Below are 9392 nucleotides of genomic sequence, written 5' to 3'. Positions count from 1 at the left end.
TAGGGAAGAGGGCAAGAGGAGGTTCCGAGCCAAGGAGACAGAGGAAGAGAACGCTAAGCGTATCGATAAGTGACATAAGTTCGAAGTGGCTTGACGGGTCCGCTTACCCGACGACAGTGCGTCCATGACGAGAGACAACGATGAATCTAGTTTCTGAAAGAAGCTAGACATAGGAGGTGGAACGAACGCAAGAAGAAGCGGCGAGCTGATGAGGGTGAGGAAGAACATGCAAGGCTCAAAAATTCTTCAGCAGGAGCTCAAGTCTCTAACCAAGCACTATTTACAGATCTCTGAGGTACAACCGTTCGGCCGTAGAGGCATTGTCTGCAAGTCCACTGATATTGCTTGCGCCACAGACCTGCTACAGTGCAAAATTTTTTGACTCATTGCCGGTGAAAGCTTCATCTCGGAACAGCTCGCTTGCTCCAAGGGTGTTCGTGGCGTCAACCCAGCATCTTCCCCGCAGGAAATACTGGACCAGTTCCAAGATGCAGGTGTGGGGGTTCTTTCTGTCTACCGGTGCAGTAGAGAAGCAAATGGTTCGTGGGTACCGACAGAATCATCAGTCATAAATTTTGCTGGCTCCTCCTGTCCTTCTGAGCTCAAGAGGTCTGGCCGATAGTGTACCGTGTGGACGCTCTGCAGCCCCATCCTCTCCAATGCTCCAACTGCTGGCGGTTCGGTCACAGTGGTAAAGCGTGCAAATCAGCGACGCGCTGCCGTCTTTGTGGTCAAGATCATTCAGCTGACAACTGCGCTTCTGATCAGCCCCTGGGTTGCCTCTGCAACTCCAACCACTCAGCTGATGATGCCAACTGTTCGAACGCGCTGACGAACAAAGCCTGTTGGAGATAATCCAGGTGAAGCGATGCTCGAGAGGAGATGCTTATGCACTTCTGGACCGAACTGATACGCTAGCCGTGCGCCATCTTCTGTTGGAGAACTCGAGTCAACTGTGACTGCTTTTATAGTGTCCACAGTGGAGCAGGCTCTTTCTGTGGTCATCGAGCGAATGCTGAACACTTCGGCTTTATCCCAACTTGTTTCAGGCGAATCTACGCTTCCTCGATCATCTGTTCAGGCGGCGACGTCTGCATCTCTCCCAACTTGTGCTAGTACTAGTCACTCTGTGTCGCCTGCTGACACATCCCAAGTCACGCCTCCCACCTGCGCTCCAGGCAGTGTTTCTAGCGTAGATATTTGCACCACGGGTGTTGAAATGCTATGCTCTACCCTCTACCCAGAAGCGTCGAGCTCCTTCCTCACCCTCGAAGACAGTTGCTCTGCAATCCCAAACAAAGACCCTCAAAAGTAATCCCCCAGTCTGATGTGCTGAAAGAGGCTGTTGGTGCCTCTTTCATCAGTCGATAACCATGGCGGGTCTAAAAGTTGTTCAGTGGAATTGCCGCTCTCTACTCTCTTCCCTTCCAGATCTTGAACAACTTCTTCGTAAACATAATCCAGATATAGTGCTTTTTGCAAGAACCGCGGCTCTCTCCAGTTAAATCATTTTCAATGAAAGACTTTCGTGTTTTCAGAGTTGATCGCGTCGGCAGGAACGGCGGGCTAGTAACTATGGTCTCTACAAAAATGTGTCACCGGGCCTCTATTTCGCAGACAATTACGCTGCCTGATTGTGAACTGTTGGCGGTCGACATCTCACTTCCTTAGTGCGCCAGTTACAATTGCAAACGTCTACTTCTCTGATGACGTTCACAGGACAGACATTTTGGATAGCATACTGAGCAACGCAAACAAGTCATCGCAGGGGATTTGAATTCGCACCACAGTACCTGGGGTAGCAGTTGAGACTCCTGCGGCCAGCTTCTTTGGTCATGGATGGCCACGCCTGCAGTGCGCTGCTGAAATTCCGGACCTGTAGCCTTTATGTGAGGGGCTCAGTAATAGATTCAACATTAGTTACTCGTGGGTTTGGGGTATCTGGATGGTGAACAGAAGACTCGGGTACATCTAGTGATCACTTTCCAAATATTCTTTCCCCTCCCCTCAGAAAAGGTGGGGCGACAATGAAATTTGTAAATCACATATCGTACAAAAAATTAATGTCTGCCTCACTTCCATCTATAGTTAGTTTGAGCAAGATGCTGCTGAGCATTCTGTATTCTCCGTGTGCCCTACTTCAGCCCCTGACGGACAGCCGTCTCCATGGTGAGAGGGCTTATCGTCGTCGCAAAGCTGCCTGGAAAAGCCTTTCCTATAATCAAAGCCAGCTAATTGTATATAATTTATAAGTTCTTCTCTGCATCTTTCAAACGAACTGTCAAAAAAGCCAAATAGGAATATAATCAAAATTTAAATACGTATCTCTCAAGTCCCCAGAATAGGAAGGCTCTATATGGAGGATCCATGGCGCACAATGAGAACACTCTGGCCACCAACCGCACTAAGTCTAATAGTGTTGTCTCCTCAGGAAGCTAAGCAAAACCTTGAACGTATCGCTCAAGGGCTGGCATTGCGTTTCCAGATGCAGAAAACACAACCTTTATTCACACTCGCCCCAAGCTCAGACTATACTGAGGTTGATGTGTCGGAGCTCCTGCCAATTGTTTCTTCAATGCAGTCTGCCGCCCCGGGATCTGATGGGGTTACTGTGGGTATGTTGAAGATTTTAGCGCAAGACTTCAACCACTCACCTCCTAGGTATCGTTAACGCATCATTGGAAAAAACGTGGATTCCACAGAGTTGGATGATTGCGAAAATAATTCTGCTCTTGAAGAATGCAGAGAATGGATTGTAATTAGACAATATAGGGCCAATTGGTTTAACCTCAAATTTAGTCAAGTTGATCGAAAGAGTATGCATAGTCGCCTAACAAAGCATGTTAATGCCGTAAACGCCCTTAGTACTGCGCAGATTGATGGACCGCGCATGTGGATCTAGGAAGCCGAATCAGATTTTCAATGCGCAGGAGGGAAGTTTCGGCCTTGGTGACACTAGATGTTGCTAAGGGCTTATGACAGCGTGGAGAACACACAGTCCTTCTTAACAAACTTGCACAGCTACAGCCACCGCATTACATTTATGTGAATTTTTAAAAGATAAATGTCAGCAAGTGTGGCATGCTGGTATTTCCTCCAGACACCCCTTTGTACATCTCGCTAGTCTACCATTCCACCCCGATTCCGCAGGTGGAGTCGGTTAAATACCCAGGTGTTACTTACGACCCAAGTTTGGATTGGCGCCAGCATATTTTACAATAATAATGTTATTAAAGGCTAACGTGCTCTACTAGGCCGGCTCACACGGGTAGGCAATAAAAGTGGCATGCGTCGCGACACCTTACTGTTCCTCTATAAGGCTTTGAGACCAACCAATTATGGAATTCGGCTGTGTATTGTTCTCTGGTAGCGCAAGCTACAAGCTGCAGACCTTGGCCTTACTGGGAAGGCGAGCCCTACGGCTATGCCTAGGGCTCCCGAAATAAGCTTCAAATGCTCTCCTTTATCTGGAAGCCCGTATTCCCGATCTATATTCCCGCTTCCAACTAGTCACGGTGCGTCCTTTCCTCAGGTCCTTTGACGCGGCCCCCGGTGTTAATACTCCCACTTTTCTATCCGACCCACACCTGTTTTTCTCTACTCATTGGTCACGTAATCAGCTTCTGCAAGTTAAATTCACGCAGAACCTGCTGGCCCCGCTTCAGGTCGCTCTGACCTCCGCGCCCATGCGAAACACATGCCCGGAAATATCCTCAATGGTCTTTTCTTGACTTACAGCATTTTCCTCATCATGCTGTTCTCTCCACTGATGCTTCCGGGAGCTGTGAGAAGGCGGCGATTGGGATATATTCACAAGATCTGGCTTTCAGCTATTCCGTTCGCATCCCTGATTACACTCCTGTATTCTTTGCAGAGTTTCTGGCTCTTGGTTTGGCCCTTCTTAAAATTCCGAGGCATGTAGCACGGGTCCTTATCCTTGCAGACTGCCTTTCAGTTTAAGTCTCTCTCCAAACTTCCGGCACCTCTCTATTCATGCGTTCCCTTAGATTTTTTGTTCCGCGCACAGTAAGGGAAGTTCCGCTCTGTCTGGGTACCTGGTCATTCGGGTATCTATTTTTCAACGCGGTGGCTGATTTATTGGCAAGGTCAGCTCTCACTGCTCCTGTAATCTGTCCTGTACCTCACCTCATACTGTTGGAGACCTCCCGTTTCCAGCGGTTCCAACATATACCGTGGATTTTCAACATTTAGTTTCCATGGAATGTCCGATCATGTAAGTCAAGGCTGTGTGAAGTGTCCATGACACTTTTGCGATGCAGAATCCCCCACCTAAAGTTGAAACTATAGACCACTTTCTCCTCTCCTGCCGGCGGTTCGCATTTCAGAGAAAACAGTATTTGGAGGTCCTCTTTCGAGGTTAGGACTCCCTTTGTCTCTGCCAGTTCTGCTCTCGTTTGGTGCGAGCGCCACGGGATTCTCGTTAAGCACTATTTGCGGCTACCTTATAAAATTCCACCGCATGTCCAAAAGTGTATTTTATTTTATTCCTGCTATATTTAAATTGTTTATTTATTGAAAAATTTTAACAATTCATACATATTATATATTTTCTCATTTCAATCATTCTACTATTCTAGTTAGTTTTTTTCCCCGCGCATATACCTCCTTGGGACTCACTACCGTACCTTGGGCTATCCCCCCGCGTGGGTACGTGCCATTTTCATGTCAAGAAGAACAAGGTTGCCATCACGCAGGTCGTGTTGCTCTTGATCGCCCCGCTTCCTCGCCGACCTCGACGCCATCCCCGACGTCCTCCTTCTACATTTGGTGGAGGTGCTGCCTGATCTCCTTCCCTCACGTATAAGCAAGACGAGCTCGCATGGCTGAAGACGAACACCCACCGGCCGCCACGATGACCCAGCCGGTTGTCTGCTCTGGCTCCTTACGCCAGCGTGACCCTGCGCTTTTCAGCGGGACTGACGACACAGACTGCGATGACTGGCTTGCTTCATATGAGCGAGTGAGTTCATACAATAAGTGGGACGATGGCACTAGGTTAACAAATGTCCTTTTTTATTTGACCGGCGTTGCCAACTTGTGGTATCGTAATTATGAAGCCGATATCACGACATGGGACTCATTCAAGGCTAATCTTACAACCGTGTTTGGTCGTCCTGCTGTACGCAAGCTCCGCGCTGAACAACGCCTGCACTATCGATTACAGCGGCTCGGCGAAACAGTTACAACCAGGAAGTGTGAATAAAACAAAGGCTAGGCTATCGAGCGGACGCTCAGCTCAGCGCGTCTCAGTTTCAGTCTTTACAATGGCGCAGTCGGCCAATGTCGGACCCAGCCAGGACCTCCCCGACCCGCCGCTTCTCTTTCGAAGCGGCGGGGCAGTCACACGGCCGGCTCACTCGGCGCCTGGGACCCCTATTCCGCCCGAGAACGGCGTCCATGCCTCCTAGGCCGATCACCAGGGAGGAAGTGTTCGCTGCCATGAAGGTATTGCACGCGCAACACGGGAGCAGGCAAGATCAAATCTCCGACTTATCTCACTCACCTCCTGCCTAGGCAAGCTCTACGACCGAGTCGTTATTCGGAGGCTCCAAAGCTACATGGAAGACGAAGACCTGTACCCCCACAGTATGTTCGGCTTCCGAGCCCACCTCTCCACCCAGGACATCCTCTTACATACAACTCAAAAGAGGAAGTCCTCACCAACTTCCCGAGCGTAGGAGAGAACGCGGTTATGGCCCTGGACATCAAAGGGGCCTTTGACAACGTTAGCCACACAGCTGTAATGGGAGGACTCGACAACCTCCACTGCGGCGAGAAGATTCACAGCTACGTGAAGGCCTTTCTCTCCAACAGCACTCCAACGGTTGGGCTCGGAGACCTTCGCAGCGCTAAGTTTTCGACCCCCAACAAAGGCACACCAAAAGGGTCCGTCATCTCGCCACTACTTTTCAATGTGGCCATGATCGGACTCGCGAAACAACTCGAGAAGATTGAAGGCATACAGCACGCAATATACGCTGACGACGTCACGGTCTTGGTTACCACTGTGTCGCTCGGCCAGAAAGGAGAACGACTGCAAGCAGCGGCTACCTGCGTGGAATATGTCAGTGCAACTCTTGCGAGTCCACAAAGGGAAACACAAAGAAGGGTCGCTCAATGTCTCCCTCTAAGGACAGCTAATTCCCGAAGGAGACAAGATACGTGTCTTGGGAATGTGGCTGCAGAGCAATCAGCGATGCGGCCATACGCTCGGCCTTCTCAAGCAATCGACTACTCAGGTCGCCAGAATGATCACGCGCGTGTCGCAGAAGCGGAGCGGCATGCGAAAGGGGGATATACTGCGCCTGGTTCAGACCCTGATGGTCGCGTGGGTTACGCCCTCCCGTACTTCAACCAACACCTCCAACGAAAAACGACTACTGGCTCTTGGAATTCACAACACCTTCGAAGAGATCAAAGAAGCCCATGGTCACGCAGTTAGCCATGCTCCAGCAGACTCCTACGGGGCGCTCGCTTCTTAGGCGACTGGGGCTAGGCGGAACTGCGGAAATCGAGAATCGTACTGCGACCATACCGGACGCAATTCGCTAGACGCTAAAGGTTTCGCTCCCTTCCCCGGAACATGGGCCCCAACCTGCATGCGGCCCGTAGGGCAGCCCGGGCGAGGTATGTACAAAAACCTAGCTACAAAATCCACAACGGTATACACGAACGCGCCTCCCCGTATTCAGGAAGCTCACATAACATGGCGGTAGCTATTGATTCCAACCTAAAGGAATTAGCTAGCGCCTCAGTCAGGGATTGCACGGTAACCGAAAGGGAGGAGCTGGCCGTAGCTCTAGCGGCGGTAGCAGGTTATCGAAGCAACACGTCTCTTACCATCCTTACAGATTCGAGAGAAGCGTGCCGTAACTACATGAACGGCCGCATAGGTCGCTCCGCGCTCCGGCTCCTCCAGAGCGCGACCCCACCAAAAGTCACACATAGCATTTACAGGGTACCAGGACACACCGACATAGCGGGGAACGAACGCGCCGACGAGGTAGCTCGAGGGTATACAAGCCGAGCTTCTTCCCAGTCGGACGATCTACCCGACCTAGTGGGCCCTACGTACTCAGACATTCTCAACTACTATAAGGGGGTACGAATCCGCTATCCGCAGCCTCATCCCGATCTAAATCAACTAAATCACGTGGGAATGCAGTAAGAACGACAGCTTTCGTAAAGAACCGAGTGCAGAAAAGTGGGAGAGCCGGCTCTCCAGCGGCGATCTGGGTTGCCAACAAGGTCTCACATACAGCACGCCCAACGAGCAGTGAAGCTCAGCAGAGCCTTGGAATAAGGCACCGACCGGCCCTGTGAAAACAAGGAAGATGGACCTCTTCTTTCTCGTCTGCTACTAGCACAACACATTTCTACAGCAATAAAAGTCTTTGCTACCTACCTACCTCCTCGGCGGATTCGGCCTTGGCCCTCCTTCCCGAAGCCCTCTCTCCACCCTCCGGGAGTTATCTGCTTCATTCACTGCAGCGCTCGGCCGCGATTCGCTGTCCTCTGGATACCCAGTACCGCCGGTACAAATTCCGGAGTTCAATGGATTTTCGAACGACGCCGAAGCGTGGATTCAAGTGGTCGACGCTGCTGCCAGGCGTTCCGCCTGGTCTCCAGCCACCACGCTCGTCTTCGCGGAAGACCATCTCCGTGGTGCCGCCCGCGCTTGGCACCAGAACGAAGGCTGCCGCTACACCACTTGGTCGGCCTGGCCCTCTGCCCTTCTTGCCGCGTTTACACCCCCGGCCAGTGCTCACGACGCCAAACTCACGACGATGAGAGCGCAGCGCCAGGCTCCAGATGAAGACGTCCTCGCCGTTTACATTTATGATAAGGTCCGTCTTCTTCAGGCCTGCAACATCGAGTGGCCCGCGTCCGCAGCCAAACAGTACATTGTCGACGGGCTTCACGATGCCACCTACGCATCGATTATGTCCACGTCTACCGAGCGGCCTCCTTGCACGACACCGCCTGTCGTCGCGGGACCGTTGCTGCCGCCGGAACATCTGCCGCAGCACCACAGCAACGCCGCGGTTGCTTTTCGTGCGGACAACATGGCCATATGTACAAGGATTGTCCTTATGCTGCCCGCCCACGCATACATTTCCAGATCACCCTCTTCCCTTCCTGCCGGTGCATGTCGATGGCATCGGGAAGTTCACCGCACTAGTTGACACTAGCGCTCAGCCAACGGCATCGCTTCAACGTCATGCACCGGGCCCAATGAGTCAGTGGAACCTCGCTTCCTCTGCAAGGCTTGGGAGAAGCGCTGTTCCCGTTGGTGCAGTCGATATCTGCATCCGGACTGAGGCTGGCAGCAAGGTACTGGTGTTCGTCCCGGTGTTTGCGGACTTGCCTGTTGCCCTCATCTTGGGCGCAGACTACCTCATGTCCGGGGACGTGGCTCTCAATCGAAAACGGCGACGTGCAACTCCGCTTGTGCCGTACCGTCCCTAGCCCGCCCGTGGACGCCAAACGTGAGCCTTCCGGTCCTAAAAACCTTGAGTGCCCTGCTCCAACGGCACAAGGCCATTTTCGCGGAGACTAGTGCACAGCTTCCTGGCACTGATTTTATTGCCCACCGCATATGAACCGACAATCACCCGTCCATAACTATTCCGCTGCGGCGCTACGCAGAGCGTGAGCGAACGGTCATCGCTGACCAGGTACGCGACATGCTGGCTGCTGGGGTCGTAATACCCTCCTCGATCGAGCCCTTGGGCAGCGGCTGTCGTTCTCACACGCAATTCTAATGCGCCGCTACTCAGTGAACGAAAAGAAATGCGGGCAGGTCATTTCACCCGAACTTGTAAAGCAGTCGCATCCAGGCGTGTCGAAGAAAAATTGATTGCATTATCAAATCCGGTAAAAATCCTTAATAACCAGTAATAATAATAAAGACGAGAATATCGTCGATCATGTTCACGGGACATATGTCGCTGAAAGTACTCCGGTGCAGACGCGATCCCAAACTGTAGCCGGAGTAACCAGTACTCCCAGGCGCGCGGAATCACAGGCGCTCATCAGTGTAATTCCAGGTGACATGCAGTAGCCACGTAGGTGTACCTGCTCGCTGTCGTAAATAGCGCTGCCTTGGCGCAGGGCTTATTCTTGAAGAGATTTTACACCATTCAAATAGAATTCCATTTACCTGCATATAGGAAGCAGATTCTATAGGATAAAATAAGCTTCCATGAGTTGGCCTGTATTCCCTGCTCAATGTTGCTGAAAATGACGAATGTGTGTCAATCAGAAAATGCATCCTATTCCATAAAATGTTTTTCTGTGATCAGCGTTCATCTATAGCATAGTGACAAAATTGCAGGCTGATCGGAAAAACTTCGCAACACTCCGATGGC

At 51.4% G+C, this 9392-nt stretch overlaps 1 pseudogene; it reads left to right on the top strand.

Moving 5' to 3' along the window:
* Window positions 1–6604: 6604 nt before the first annotated feature.
* LOC149344008 (uncharacterized) lies at window positions 6605–8624 on the top strand (annotated as a pseudogene).
* Window positions 8625–9392: the final 768 nt, after the last annotated feature.

Source organism: Amblyomma mixtum, chromosome 5 (assembly GCF_055824585.1).
Source record: "Amblyomma mixtum isolate Tamu chromosome 5, ASM5582458v1, whole genome shotgun sequence".
In the NCBI taxonomy this organism is placed as follows: Eukaryota; Metazoa; Arthropoda; class Arachnida; order Ixodida; family Ixodidae; genus Amblyomma; species Amblyomma mixtum.
This window is presented reverse-complemented; position numbering and strand designations above follow the sequence as displayed.